This window comes from Symphalangus syndactylus, chromosome 2 (assembly GCF_028878055.3).
Source record: "Symphalangus syndactylus isolate Jambi chromosome 2, NHGRI_mSymSyn1-v2.1_pri, whole genome shotgun sequence".
NCBI classification, from domain to species: domain Eukaryota; kingdom Metazoa; phylum Chordata; class Mammalia; order Primates; family Hylobatidae; genus Symphalangus; species Symphalangus syndactylus.
The window spans coordinates 99,049,578-99,063,549 of NC_072424.2; the positions used below are offsets into that span (position 1 = coordinate 99,049,578).

The window sequence follows — 13,972 nt, forward strand, 5'->3', positions numbered from 1 at the left end:
TGAAAAAGAGAGACAAAGTGAGACTGTACTTAACTGAAATCATTTAAAGAAAATTAAATCAACAACAATTTATTTAGATTTGTGGCTCTCAAATTTGGCTTTACAAGGAAATCACCTGGGGAGCTGTAAATTATAATGAAGAAGAAAGAAGAAGGAGGAGAAGGAAGGAAGATGAGAAGGAAGGAGGAGGAGGAGGAGGAGGAGAAGAAGAAGAGAAGAAGGAGAAGAAGGAGAAGGAGGAGGAGGAGGAGAAGGAGGAGGGGGGGAGGAGGAGGAGAAGGAGGAGGAGGAGAAGGAGGAGGAGGAGAAGGAGGAGGGGGGGAGGAGGAGGAGAAGAAGAAGAAAGAAGAAGAAGAAAGAAAGAAGAAAGAAGGAGAAGAAGAAAGAGAGAAGAAGAAGAAAGAGAAGAAAGTGAGAAGAAGAGAGAAGAAAGAAAGAAAAGGAAGAAGAAAGAAGAAAGAAGAAGGAGGAGGAGGAGGAGGAGAAGGAGGAGGAGAAGGAGAAGGAGAAGGAGAAGGAGAAGGAGAAGCAGCAGCAGAAGCAGCAGCAGAAGAAGAAGCAGAAGCAGAAGAAGCAGAAGCAGAGGAAGAGGGAAGAAGCAGAAGCAGAAGCAGAAGCAGAAGCAGCAGAAGCATCAGAAGCAGAAGCAGAAGCAGAGGCAGAGGCAGAGGCAGAGGCAGAAGCAGAAGCAGAAGCAGAAGCAGAAGAAGAAGAAGAAGAACAACAACAACAACAACAACAACAACAACAACAACAAGGCGACCTAGGTCCTAACCCGCAAAGTTTCTGAATTAACTGGTCTGAGTGTGGCCTAGATTTACATTAGGACTGTAAAAGTTTCCGAAGTGAATCCAGTATTCAGCCAAAGTGGAAAACACTGATTTTGACCCTACTCTGGCACTAGTGAGAACCTTATGCCATCAGTTAAATACTGATAAATTGCCAAAAATGTAAACTACTTTGAAAAACAAATATAAAATCCACAAATTAGAAGAATGAACAACGGATCAAAATGTTGTATCTAGTAACTAGATTTTCTTAATAGCGATTATCTGGCTCATGTAAATCAGTGGTTTCCAACCCTGGTTGAACATTAGAATCACGTAGGGAACTTAAAAAAGATACACAGGTGCCCAGGCTCAACCCCGGGCCGATTAAATCACTATGTCTAGGGGTGGAAATCTGGCATTAATACTCTTTTAAAAGCTCCCTGTAATTGTTCCAGTGTGTAGCCAAGGCTTCAAAACTACTGATGCAAATATACACAGAATATGATGATCTAGGTGCCGGCAGTTGTTCTAGCACTGAAAATTTTAGCCAACCACACAATTTTGAACATGTTTTAAAAGGCTTTCTTGGCCAGGTGTGGTGGCTCATGCCTGTAAACCCAGCACTTTGGGAGGCCGAGGTGGGCGGACCACGAGGTCAGGAGTTCGAGACCAGCCTGGCCAACATGGTGAAACACCGTCTCTAGTAAAAATACAAAAATTAGCCAAGTGTGATGGTGATGGGTGCCTGTAATCCCAGCTACTTAGGAGGCTGAGGCAGGAGAATTGCTTGAACCCAGGAGGCAGAGGTTTCAGTGAGCCAAGATCGCGCCACTGCACTCCAGCCTGGGTGACAAAGCAAGACTCTGTCTCAGAAAAGAAAAAAAAAGGAAGGCTTTCTTTCTACAATGCCCTGCTTTTACATATATCTTTGGGTTCAGGCCTAAGAAATTTATTCATAGACAAATACCTATCTCTCTCATTGCTCATTTTCCTGACCAAGAAACTTGCTAGTCTCCAGTGAGTTTAAATTCAGGATATTTCTGTTACCAATAGGGCAAAAGAAGAAAGGTTTTACTAGGGAGTAAAGTCACATAATATTTATTGAGGAATTTGTGGCTTATGATACAAAGACTGTTTCATCAAATTAAAAAAAGAGGCAAAGGAATGAGTTTGTAAAAAGAAAATAATAGATATTTCAAAATCACATTTGAAAAACACCAATCAAATACTGATCAATACTAATACAACAACTGGATTGTGGGTAAAGCTGCCCAGTAAAAATTTGTACCCAACATATAAGAATGTATTTACCATTCTATAGATTATTTTGTAGAAGTGTGTAAATAATACTAGCATGAGAGTTTAAATTGGTAAATATTAATAAACTACCTAGTCATGATGAATAAAAAGACTACTATTTTTAAATGATCTGTTGCTGTTATCTACTACTTTGCTGGGCAGTACTTGCTTCAAACATTACAATAGAATGTGAGCTAAACAACTCATATTCATATTCCCAGCTGCACAGTCATTCTCATTAATTGCATCACGACTCTTTCTGTCTCCTTTAACCTCTCTACTTTTTCCTGAATTAGCTACATGACAGAGCCACAGAGATTGCTATGACTTGCTCAAGCATCTGAATACTATTAAATAAATAGTCTTTGCCCTGGACATAGTGATGAAACTTGTTTACTACCTACCTATTCTGCAAATAGGCAAATGTTTTATTACTTAATAATTATTGTAATTTTAGAGAAACGACCTTATCACTATTTTTAACCACTGTTAATCTTCACAGAACAATGTAGAATTGATTAGGAATCATTAACCTTCTTGTACCTGAGGTGAGAGAGGTTGCCAATTAGTTCCATGCATAGTAGTTTCTAAAAGTATTATAATAAATATTTCTTCAATGGTAGGGAATTCATATAGGTGACTGAAATTTGCACAGCTATTTGAATATAATGCAGAGCTCAAACTATTTGACAGCCAGTGACATCTTGTAACTGAGATTCTAGTTCTGAATCTAAGTACTAGGTACAGTTAGAATAAAAATGATAGACTGTATTACCAACAAGCTAATGGAAGAGTAGATTACAGTAATCTATCAATGAGAATGCATTTTCAAAGAGCAAATGTTATGGCAAATAATTTTTTCAAAGAATAAGATTACACTGATATATCACCACTTAGGGAAGAAAACAAAACTCCTGGGAAGCCTCATGGAGAGCTTCAGTTTCTAAGCACCATAACGTATCAATAAGGAAATCAGCTTCCTAAATCAAGAAGCAGCTTCACAGCAACAAACTAGTGCAAGAAGACCTGGGACTTACAAAAAGTAGACAGAAATTCTGTATCTTTTTAAAAGATACTGTCCAGCTTGACAATATTTTCAATAACCTACTAGGTCAGACAGAGGCCATACTGGAAAAACAAAAAGGAGTATCAATTCTATATAAAGATATGTTTGAGTGCCTACTGTTTACAACTGCCTCAATAGCCAGGTTTGGGCTATGTGACTGACTCGTTTTATTGAAGAAATAGGCAAGTGAAGGGTGAGGACAGGTCAAATGTAATGTCCCAGTAGTTCTGCACTTCCACTTCTAGAAGTGGCTTATGACTGGTTAGCCTATGAATAAAACTAAGCTAATCAAACTCCTTCCTTGGGATTTTTCAACATGGAAAAGTAGAGGAAAAGGTTGTTCTCCTGTTTGGGGTTATAGAGAGTTAAATGGTGACCCCTCACACACACATCAAAAAAAAAAAAAAAAAAAAAAAAAAAGATATGTCCAGGGCCTAATCCCCAGAACCTGTAAATGTCACCCTATTCAGAAAAAGAGTCATTGCAGAGGTTAAGAGTCTTGCGGTATGTATTAGTCCATTCTCACGCTGTTAATAAAGAGAGCTGGGTAATTTATTTATTTATTTTTTTTTAAAAAAGGACATTTAATTAACTCACAGTTCAACATGGCTGGAGAGGCATCAGGAAACTTACAATCATGGTGGAGGGGAAAGCAAACACATCCTTCTTCACATGGCAGCGGGAAGGAGAAGTGTGGAGCAAAGTGGAGAAAAGCTCCTTATAAAAATCTCATGAGAAGTCAGTGGCTATCACAAGAACAGCATGAGGGAAATCATTCCATAATTCAGTTACCTCCTGTCAAGCCCCTCCCATGACACATGTGGATTATGGAAACTATAATTCAAGATGAGATCTGGGTAGGGACACAGCCAAACCATATCATCCTGGATTACCAAAGTATACCTTTATTCTAAGACAAGTGTCCTTATAAGAGAAAAACAGAGGGAGATTTAAGACAGAGAAGAGGAACTAGACGTGTAAAGATAGCGGCAGAAACTGGATTTATGTAGCAACAAGACATGAAACACCTGGAAAAAAAAAAAATTAAACCAAAGGATTCTTCCCTGGAGCCTTGGGAGGAAGTATGGCCCTGCTGGCACCTTGTTTTCAAACTTCTGGCCTTCAGAATTGGGAAAGAATAAATTTTTGTGATTTAAAGCCACCTGGTTTGTGGTAATGTGTTTACGACAGCCCTAGGAAATTAATAAAAGGGGAGAGAGTGAAGATATCCCTACAGAATAACAGGTAGCCCCTCCTATGGGGAATGGAGGACTATGGAATCCTCTCCTATGGAGAATACCGTCTAGAGAAGAAGAAAATAATTATAGCAAACATTTATATATCACTTATTCTCTGCCAGGTAGTGATCTAAATGCATTTAGTCTTCACAACAACCCTGAGGTGAAAATATTACAGCTCTTCTTAAAAAAAAAAAAAAACTCACTTCATTGAGGTATAATTGACATAAATAAGCTATACTAATAGCGTATAAATTTGATGAGCTTGGAGATATGTATACACCTGTGAAACCATAACCACAATCTATGCCATAAGCCCATCTATCACCTCCCAAAGTTTCCTCCTGCCTTATTGATTAGTGTGTGTGAGAGATACAAACATTCAGCATGAGATCTGCCCCCTTAGCAAACTTTTAAGTATATAACACAGTATTGCTAACTGTAGGCACTATGTTGTACAGTAGATCTTTAGGATTTAATCATCTTGTATAACCAAAACTTCATACACTTTGACTAATACTTGCCTGCTTTCCCCCTTTCCCATCCCTAGCCACCTCCATTCCACTCTCTGCTTCCATGAGTTTAACAATTTTAGATTCATCATACAAGTGGTATTATGTAGTATTTGTCCTTCTTGTGTCTGGCTTATTTCATTTAGCATAAGGCACTCTTGTAACAAGAAAAAACTGAGGTCTACCTTGTTCAGGGTCACACAACTAGTAAGAGGCAGAACCAGGAAACTAATGCAGGCAGTCTGGCTTCAGAATTCAAACTCTTAACCATTATTACACTGTGTTTGCCTTTCAACAAAGCCAACATGAAATGCAATAAGCAAAGGTGGAGGGCATAGGAGGACAGACACAGAGAGACGGACATAGACCTGACAGCACTAGCAGTCCTGTTTCCAGTTGTCCCTGCTTTTTCTGAAAGTTAGTTATATGAATCAAAAAATGTCCTACTTTCCCTAAACTAATTCAATTTGCATTTTCCTACCTAACACAATACCATGTTTACACATCATTATCATAGAGCTGCATGGTAAGTCATAGAAACTGAAAGCAATTAAAAAATTGTGTATATTAAAGGAAAAGGGTATTTTGTATCATTCACCTTTAGTTTAATAAAGTACAACCTGAGAGTTGTTCACAGGTGTTAGAATTCTGGTAGATACCTGACATGAAGCCATGAAAAGTTAAGACCTAATATCCCTAAAAGCTAAAGAATCTCTTAAAATTTAGAAGAAAAAGAACTACACAAATAGAAAAATAGGCAAAAATGAATGAAAAGACCATTAAGGGATAAGTAAACATCAATGGCCTTTAAGCATAGAAAAGGATGTTCTGTTCAGAATGAAAAAAATATATAAATTAACATTTTTCACTTGTCAGACAAATATCTAAACTTTTGACCACATAATCTTCTTAATCAGCCTACCAGGAAACAGGCACTATAATATCTTACTGAGAGGAATGCGAAAGGATTATTCTTTGTGAATGGAAATCTAGCAATAAGAACCATACATTGGAATACATTACATGTGAATTTACCTTTCAACCCAGTAATCATGCTTCTAGAAATCTAGCCTGAAGATACTGTGGTAGGCAGAATTCGAAAATGGCCCTCAAGATTCCCAGGCCTCAAACACAAATGCAAGCACTGCTGTGAAGGAATTTTTACAGATGTAACTAAAATCCTTAATCAGTTGACTTTAAGATAGGAGATTATGGGGGTGGGCTTGACCTAATCAAACAAGCAATTTAAAAGTGGAATTTTCTCTAACTGGTCACAAAGGGTCAGAGAGATTCAAAGAATGAGAGGAATACGGTATAAGTGAAGTTCTCCATTTTTGAAATACAAAAGGACACAGGACAAAGACTCCGGTGTAGCCTCCAGAAACTACAAAGAAGTCCCTAGCTAACAGCCACAGAAAATTCAGGCACACCATGCTGGACTTCTGACCTACAAAACTGTGAGTTAATAAAGAGGTGTTGTTGTAATCCACTGGATTTGTAAGAATTTGTTATACGACAATAAAAAAAAATACAGACACACTGGCAAGTACAACATAAGCCAAGGCTATTAATTTTGGCATCATTTATAATAATAAAAGACTTGAAAGTACCCAAGTGTCCACCAATAAAGGCTGGATAAACTCTAGCACATCCACATAATGGACTATTAGGCAACTGTGGCGGGGAGGAAAGGATAAGAAACAGCTCTGTATACTGCTATAAAGTCATCTCCAAGACAACTAATAGAAAAATGCAAAGGGCAGGTGAGTATAGCGGGCTATATTTCACTTACATCTAGAGGGAAAGAATATATGTATTTTTTCAAATTTCTAAAGAGTAGTGTTTATTCTAACAAAAATAAACGTCACTTTCAGTTATCAGGGATAACTTAACTAATAGAGTTAGAACAATTTTTCTTAAATGATTTTTATTTAATTCTAAGAACACTTTTATTATCACTACAGTATTCTGTTATATTTTGATTTCATGGTACTAGTGATGGATAAACTGGTTTGTACAATCTTTCTTTAATTCATTTTTTATTTCAATAGGCTTTGGGGGAAACAGATGGTGTTTGGTTATATGAATAAATTATTTAGTGGTGATTTCTGAGATTCTAGTGAACCCATCACCCAAGCAGTGTACACTGTACACAATGTGTGTAGTCTTTTATCCCTCACCCATCTCCTACTCTTTCCCCTCGAGCCCCCAAAGGCCACTGTATCATTCTTATGCCTTTGCATCCTCATAGCTAAGATCCCATATCTGGGTGAGAACATATAATGTTTGGTTTTCCATTCCAGTGTTACTTTAGCTTAGAATAATAGTCTCCAATTCCATCTAGGTTGCTGTGAATGCCATTATTTCATTCCTTTATTATGGCTTAGTAGTATTACATGGTACATATATACCACATTTTCTTTATCCACTTGGTGATTACCCAGCCCCATACAAGTAAAATGCTGTGGAAGACCCACTGGAGAGACTACACCCCTCACTGGTTTGGGGAACATCACTGTCCCAGTGGAACCTTGACCACACCCTGGAGCCCTACTCTTCTTCTCTGAACCTGAGCCAAACTGTGAGTGTCACAGAGCAAGGATAGTATGTGCTTCACTCAACAACGTACACACAGTTCCTCAATCACAGTGCTGAGCAAATGGCAGGCACTCCCTGTGTATCTGCTGAATAAATAAATGAATGAACAAACCCAGCACATACACACACACACACACACACACACACACACCACACATACATACACGACAAAAGGGATGTAATTACTGACCTAACAGAAATACAAATAACAATCAAAGACTACAGTGAACACCTCTATGCAAACAATCTAGAAAACCTAGAAGAAAGGATAAATTCCTGGACACATATGCCCCCACAAGACTGAACTAGGAACAAAGTGATTCCCAGAAAAGGCCAATAACAAGCTCCAAAATTGAATAAGCAATAAATAGCCTACCAACCAGAAAAAGCCCAGGACCAGGTGGATTCACAGCTGAATTCTACCAGATATACAAGTAAGAGCTGGTACCATTCCTAATAAAATTATTCCAAAAAAATTGCAGAGAAGTACTCCTACCTAACTCATTCTATAAGGCCAGCATCATTCTGATAACAAAACCCGGCAGAGACACGACAAATAAAACTTCAGGTCCTTTTTTTTTTTTTTTGAGATGGAGTTTCACTCTTGTTGCCCAGGCTGGAGTGTAGTGGCATGATCTCGGCTCACTGCAATCTCTGCCTCCCGGGTTCAAGCAATTCTCCTGCCTCAGCCTCCTGGGTAGCTGGGATTACAGGCATGTGCCACCACACCTGGCTAGTTTTATATTTTTAGTAGAGATGGGGTTTCACCACGTTGGTCAGGCTGGTCTCAAACTCCTGACCTCAGACCTCAGGTGATCCACCTGCCTCAGGCCCCCAAAATACTGGGATTACAGGCACGAGCCACTGTGCCCAGCCCAGGCCAATATCTTTGACGAACTTGATGCAAAAATCCTCAACAAAATACTTGCAAATGAAATACAGCAGCACATCAAAAAAACTAATCCACCACCATCAAGTAGGCTTTACCCCTTGGATGCAAGGTTGGTTCAACATATGCAAATCAATAAACATAATCCATCGCATAAACAGGACTAAAGACAAAAACCAAATGATTATCTCAATAGATGCAGAAAAGGCTTTCAATAAACTTCAACATCCTTCGTGTTAAAAACTCTCAATAAACTAGATATTGAAGGAAGATATCTCAAAATAATAAGAACCTTCTATGACAAACCCACAGCCAACATCATACCATTCAGGCAAAAGCAGGAAACATTCTCCTTGAAAACTGGCACAAGACAAGGATGTCCTCTCTCGCCATCCCTATTCAACATAGTATTGGAAGTCTTGGCCAGAGCAATCAGGTAAGAGAAACAAATAAAGGTCATCCAAATAGGAAGACAGGAAGCGAAACTATCCCTGTTTGCAGAGAGCATGATTCTGTATCTAGAGAACCCCAGAGTCTTGGTCCAAAAGCTCCTTCAGCTGATAAACAACTTCAGAAAAGATTCAGGATACAAAATCAATGCACAAAAATCACTAGCGTTCCTATACTCCAATAACAGCCAAGTCAAGAGCCAAATCAGGAATTCAATCCTATTCACAGCTGCCACAAAAATAATAAAATAAATAAAATAAAATAAAATACCTAGGAATACAGCAAACCAGGAAGATGAGAGAACTCTACAATGAGAATTACAAAACACGGCTTAAAGAACTCAGAGATGATATAAACAAATGGAAAAATATTCAATGCTTATGGATAGAATCAATATCATTACAATGGGCATACTGCCCAAAGCAATTTATAGATTCAATGATATTCCTATCAAACTAACAATGACATCCTTCACAGAACTATAAAAAACTATTTGAAAATTCATATGAAACCAAAAAAGAGCCTGAATAGCCAAGGCAATCCTAAGCAAAAAGAACAAAGCTGGAGGCATCATGTTACCTGACTTGGAAGGACTATAGTAATCAAAATAGTATAATATTGGTACAAAAATAGACACATAAACCAGTGGAACAGAATAGAAAGCCCAGCAATAAGACTGCACACTTACAACTATCTGATCATCAACAAAGTTGACAAAAACGAGCAATGAGGAAAGAACTCCCTGTTTGATAAATGTGCTGAGATAACTGGCTAGCCATAAGCAGAAAACTGAAACTGGACCCCCTTTCCTTATATCATATACAAAAATTAGGTCAAGATGGATTAAAGACTTAAATGTAAAACCCAAAACTATAAAAACCCTGGAAGACAATATGGGCAATACCATTCCGACATACAAACAGGCAAAGATTTTGCCTTTGGATGCTTGGAGTGTTGATTCACCAGCTGGAAACCTGTGTGGTCTGTGGCACCTTTGCCTGAATTTTGCTCAGTCCCACTGGGCTCATTCCACCCACTCGGCCTGGCAAGCTGTGCTCAGCTCAGGCTACCAACTCAGATCCCATGCCTGCCCAGGATGAGCCAGACATGAAGCAGTGAGGGTTACATGTACGAGCGAATGAGCACGGGGTCCAGCCACTGCTCAAAACCAGGTGTGCCAGCTGCAGCAGGGTGGGCAGCTCCAGGCACCAGCATGGGTGCCAGCTTCCTGTGAGGCTGCAGCTGGACCAGGCATAAAGCAAGCAGCTTCTAGTACGGGCAACAGGGAACACAGCAGTGCCCAAAATCCTGGAGATGCCAGAAACCACAGAGCCCCAAAGAGGGTATCACAGCCATGGATCAAGGATCTCCTAGATCTGGGCTACCTGAAGGGCTAAAGCTCTTCTCCCTTTCTCTCTTCTCTCCTTCTCATTGCCCACAACAGGGTGAGCATGAGCAGGAGGCATGTTTCAGCCCTGTTTGTGTTACTGCTCTTTCAGTCTTCCCATTTGGTGGGTCCCAAGTTCTTGTCCCACATCCAGGAAGAATGAGGTATGTAGACAACTGGAGGGTGAGCAAAGCAAAGAGGTGCTTTATTGAGCAACAATACAGCTTTCAGGAGACCAGAAGTGGGTAAAGACTTTCTGCAGGGTGGTCATCCTGATGTCTGCTCAGCACTCAGCTAAGAGGAGACCCACAATGTATATCTCCTCTCCGCAGGCAGGTTGTCCTGATGTCTGCTCAGCTCTCAGCTGAGAGGAGATGCACAGTGCATAGCTCCTCTCCACAGTCAGGGCGTCCCAACATCTGCCCAAGTCTGGCTGAGTCTGGGGCTTTTATGGGCTTCAGAGGGATCAAAGTGCATGCTGATTTGTCCATGGGCAACCACAGTCAGGCTTGGAAAAAGCACCATAAGTCCTCACTCCAGTCTGCAGAATTGGCAGCCTGGCCCTTATACTTCAAGCCAACCCTGGCTTGAAGGTGGGGCTTCACCAGGGACCCACCACTATCTACCCACAGGCAGCTGAGTGCCTGCAGCTGTGCCTGGGAGGGTGGGACTCCCACCAGCTCCATGGGGCATGCAGGCCCAGCCTTGCCTTCCAAAATGAAGCTGACATCATGGCAGCCACTGCTCCAGATGGGCCACCACTGCCATCAATTTCATGACAAAGACACCAAAACCAATTGTGACAAGAGCAAAAATTCACAAATGGGATGTAATTAAAGTGCTTCCTCACAGCATAAGTATCAACACACTAAACAGACAATCTACAGTATGAGAGAAAATATTTACAAACTATGCATCTGACAAGTATCTACTATCCAGCATCTATAAGAAACTTAAAGAAATTTGCAAAAAAAAAAAATCCCATTAAAAGGTGGGCAAAGGACATGAACAGGCACTTTTCAAAAGAAGACATATATGCGGCCAAGAAGCATATGAAAAAAGCACAATATTACTGATCATTAGACATGCAAATCAAAACTAAAATAAGATGCCATCTCACACCAGTCAGAGGGGCTATTATCAAAAGAGTAAAAGGGTAACAGGTGATGGTGAAATTGTCGAGAAAAGAGAACACTTATACACTGTTGCTGAGAGTATAAATTAGTTCAACCATTGTGGAAAGCATTCTGGCAATTGTCCCCAAAGAGCGATAAATAGAACTAGCATTCAACCCAGCAATCCCATTACTAGGTGTGATGGTTAACACTGAGTGTCTACGTGTTGAATTGAAGGATGCAAAGTATTGATCCTGGGTGTGTCTGTGAGGGTGCTGCCAAAGGAAATTAACATTTGAGTCAGTGGGCTGGGGAAGGCAGACCCACCCTTAATCTGATGGGAACCATCAAATCAGCTGCCAGCAAATATAAAGCAGGCAGAAAAACATGAAAAGATAAGACTGGCATAGCCTCCCAGCCTACATCTTTCTCCCGTGATGGATGCTTCCTTCCCTCAGACGTCAGACTCCAAGTTCTTTCGTTTTGAGATTCAGACTGGCTCTCCTTGCTCCTCAAGCTTGCAGGCAGCCTATTGTGGGACCTTCTGACTGTGTAAGTTAATACTTAATACACTCCCCTTTATATGTATACTTTTATCTATCCTATTAGTTCTGCTCTCTAGGGAACCCTGACTAATACAGATTTTGGTACCAGGAGTAGTTGTAGAGGAAGAGAATATTAAGGTTGGAATTCTTTCATTGGTTTTGGGGTTTCTGGAGGACTCTACTTCTAAAAGTATGGAGAATACTGATAGTCATTGGTGTGAACTGTTGGTGTGAAGAGTTATGCAAAATAAATGCATTTGACACTCCTGATTCACCGCTCATGAGAGGCAAGGAATTTAGTGACTCTATATGTAATATGTTTGACCATATGTGGAAAACCAAGGAACATAATGAAGCTGGTTGGTTGCTTCTAAGTTCAGTGAACAAAGTGATGAAAGAAAATGATAAACTCAGAGATTCTGTCTCCTGGCTTCAGAAGAAGATACTGACCCTCAAATCTGCTAAAATTGCCCTGGTTGAGAGTTTCATTTCCTGCAGAGAAAGAGCTGAAATTGTGGAAAAACAGACATAAGTTCTTATCACGTGAGTGGCCGACCTGCAACAAAAGCTGCATGCACAGCCTCGCCAGGTGTCTACTGTTAAAGTGAGGGCATTGATTGGAAAAGAATGGGACCCTACTACTTTGAATGGGGACATGTGGGAGGACCCCGTAGAACTGGGGACACTAAGTTTGTACGCTATGATGAACCTTTTTTTGCCAGAAGAAACAGCTTCCCCATCCCCAGTAGTGGCAACATCCCCTCCCCAACCCATGGTGCCATCAGCCGTTTCACTTTTGTCTGAGGAGATAAACCCTGCACTGCCTGAGGCAAAAGTGATGGCCTCCCCTGAGGCAGTTGTCAGGCAAAAGAATGTTGATTCTCCTCAGGAGCTACCCCAACACCCCGTTTCCTTCTAGACCTATAACTGCATTAAAGTCCTGCAGGCCCCTAAAGGTGAGGTTGAGAGCATGATCTATGAGGAAACGCACTACACTCAAAAGAACTGCTTGAGTTCTCCAATTTACATAAACAGAAATCTGGAGAACAGGCATGGAAATGGATATTAAGGGTATGGGATAATGGTGGGAGGAACACAGAGTTGAATCAGGCTGAATTTATTGCTTTGGCCCAACTAAGTAGGGACTCTGCATTTAATGTTGCAGCTTGAGGAGTTGAAAAAGGTTCTAATTGTTTAGTTGCTCAGTTAGCTGAAATATGGATTAAAAGATGGCCCAATGTGAGCAAGTTGGAAATGCCTGATGTCCCTTGGTTTAATATAGAGGAAAGGATCTCAAGTCTTAGGGAGATTGAGATGGTGAAGTGGATTAGTCACTTTAGATCTACTCATCCCAGCTGGGAGGTTCCAGAAGATATACCCTTGACCAATGCCTTGTGAAATAGATTTGTGAGGGCCTCACCTACATCTTTGAAGAGCCCTGTAATCGCTCTTCTCTGTATGTCAGATCTAAATGTGGGAACCAAATTCATTAAACTACAAAATTTAAATAAAATAAGAATAATTGAATCCCGAGGTGGTGGGGGCCAAGGGGTGGCACTCAACCGTCAAAGGCCAGATGGGTGTAGCTACTGTAATGGACACCAGAGACAAAGCAGCAATCAGAATACTCCAACTCCTGTTGAGCTCTGGCACTGGCTAATCACGGTGTTCCTAGAAGTGAAATTGATAGGAAGCCTACTGCGTTCCTACTTCATTAATATAAGCAGAAAACTTCTAGGTCGAATGCACAAAAGACTAATTTGAATTACAAAAACAGAGAATCGTGGCCCCTCAATCAATTTCCAGACGAGCCAGTTTACAGACTCAGAACCCCTTGAATGAAGGGGAGGCCGGGTTCCCTTGAGGAAGGACCCCACTATATTACTGGCAATTTATGCTGTGAATTTTTCTCCCATCCTTCCCCAAGGAGACCTCCGGCCTTTTACCCAGGGCAACAGTGCATTGGGGAAAGGAAAATGATCAGACATTTTGGGGACTACTGGACATTGGCTCTGAGCTGATGTTGATTCCAGGGGACCCAAAATGTCATTGTGGTCCTCCAGTTAAAGTAGTGGCTTATGGCCATCAGGTAATTAACAGAGT

At 40.5% G+C, this 13,972-nt stretch overlaps 1 protein-coding gene across 3 annotated transcripts in view; it reads right to left on the minus strand.

The window, feature by feature from the left end:
• The window catches only part of TBC1D32 (TBC1 domain family member 32), a 270,320-nt gene that overhangs the window by 132,797 nt on the left and 123,551 nt on the right, over positions 1–13,972 (minus strand). The window lies entirely within an intron of this gene.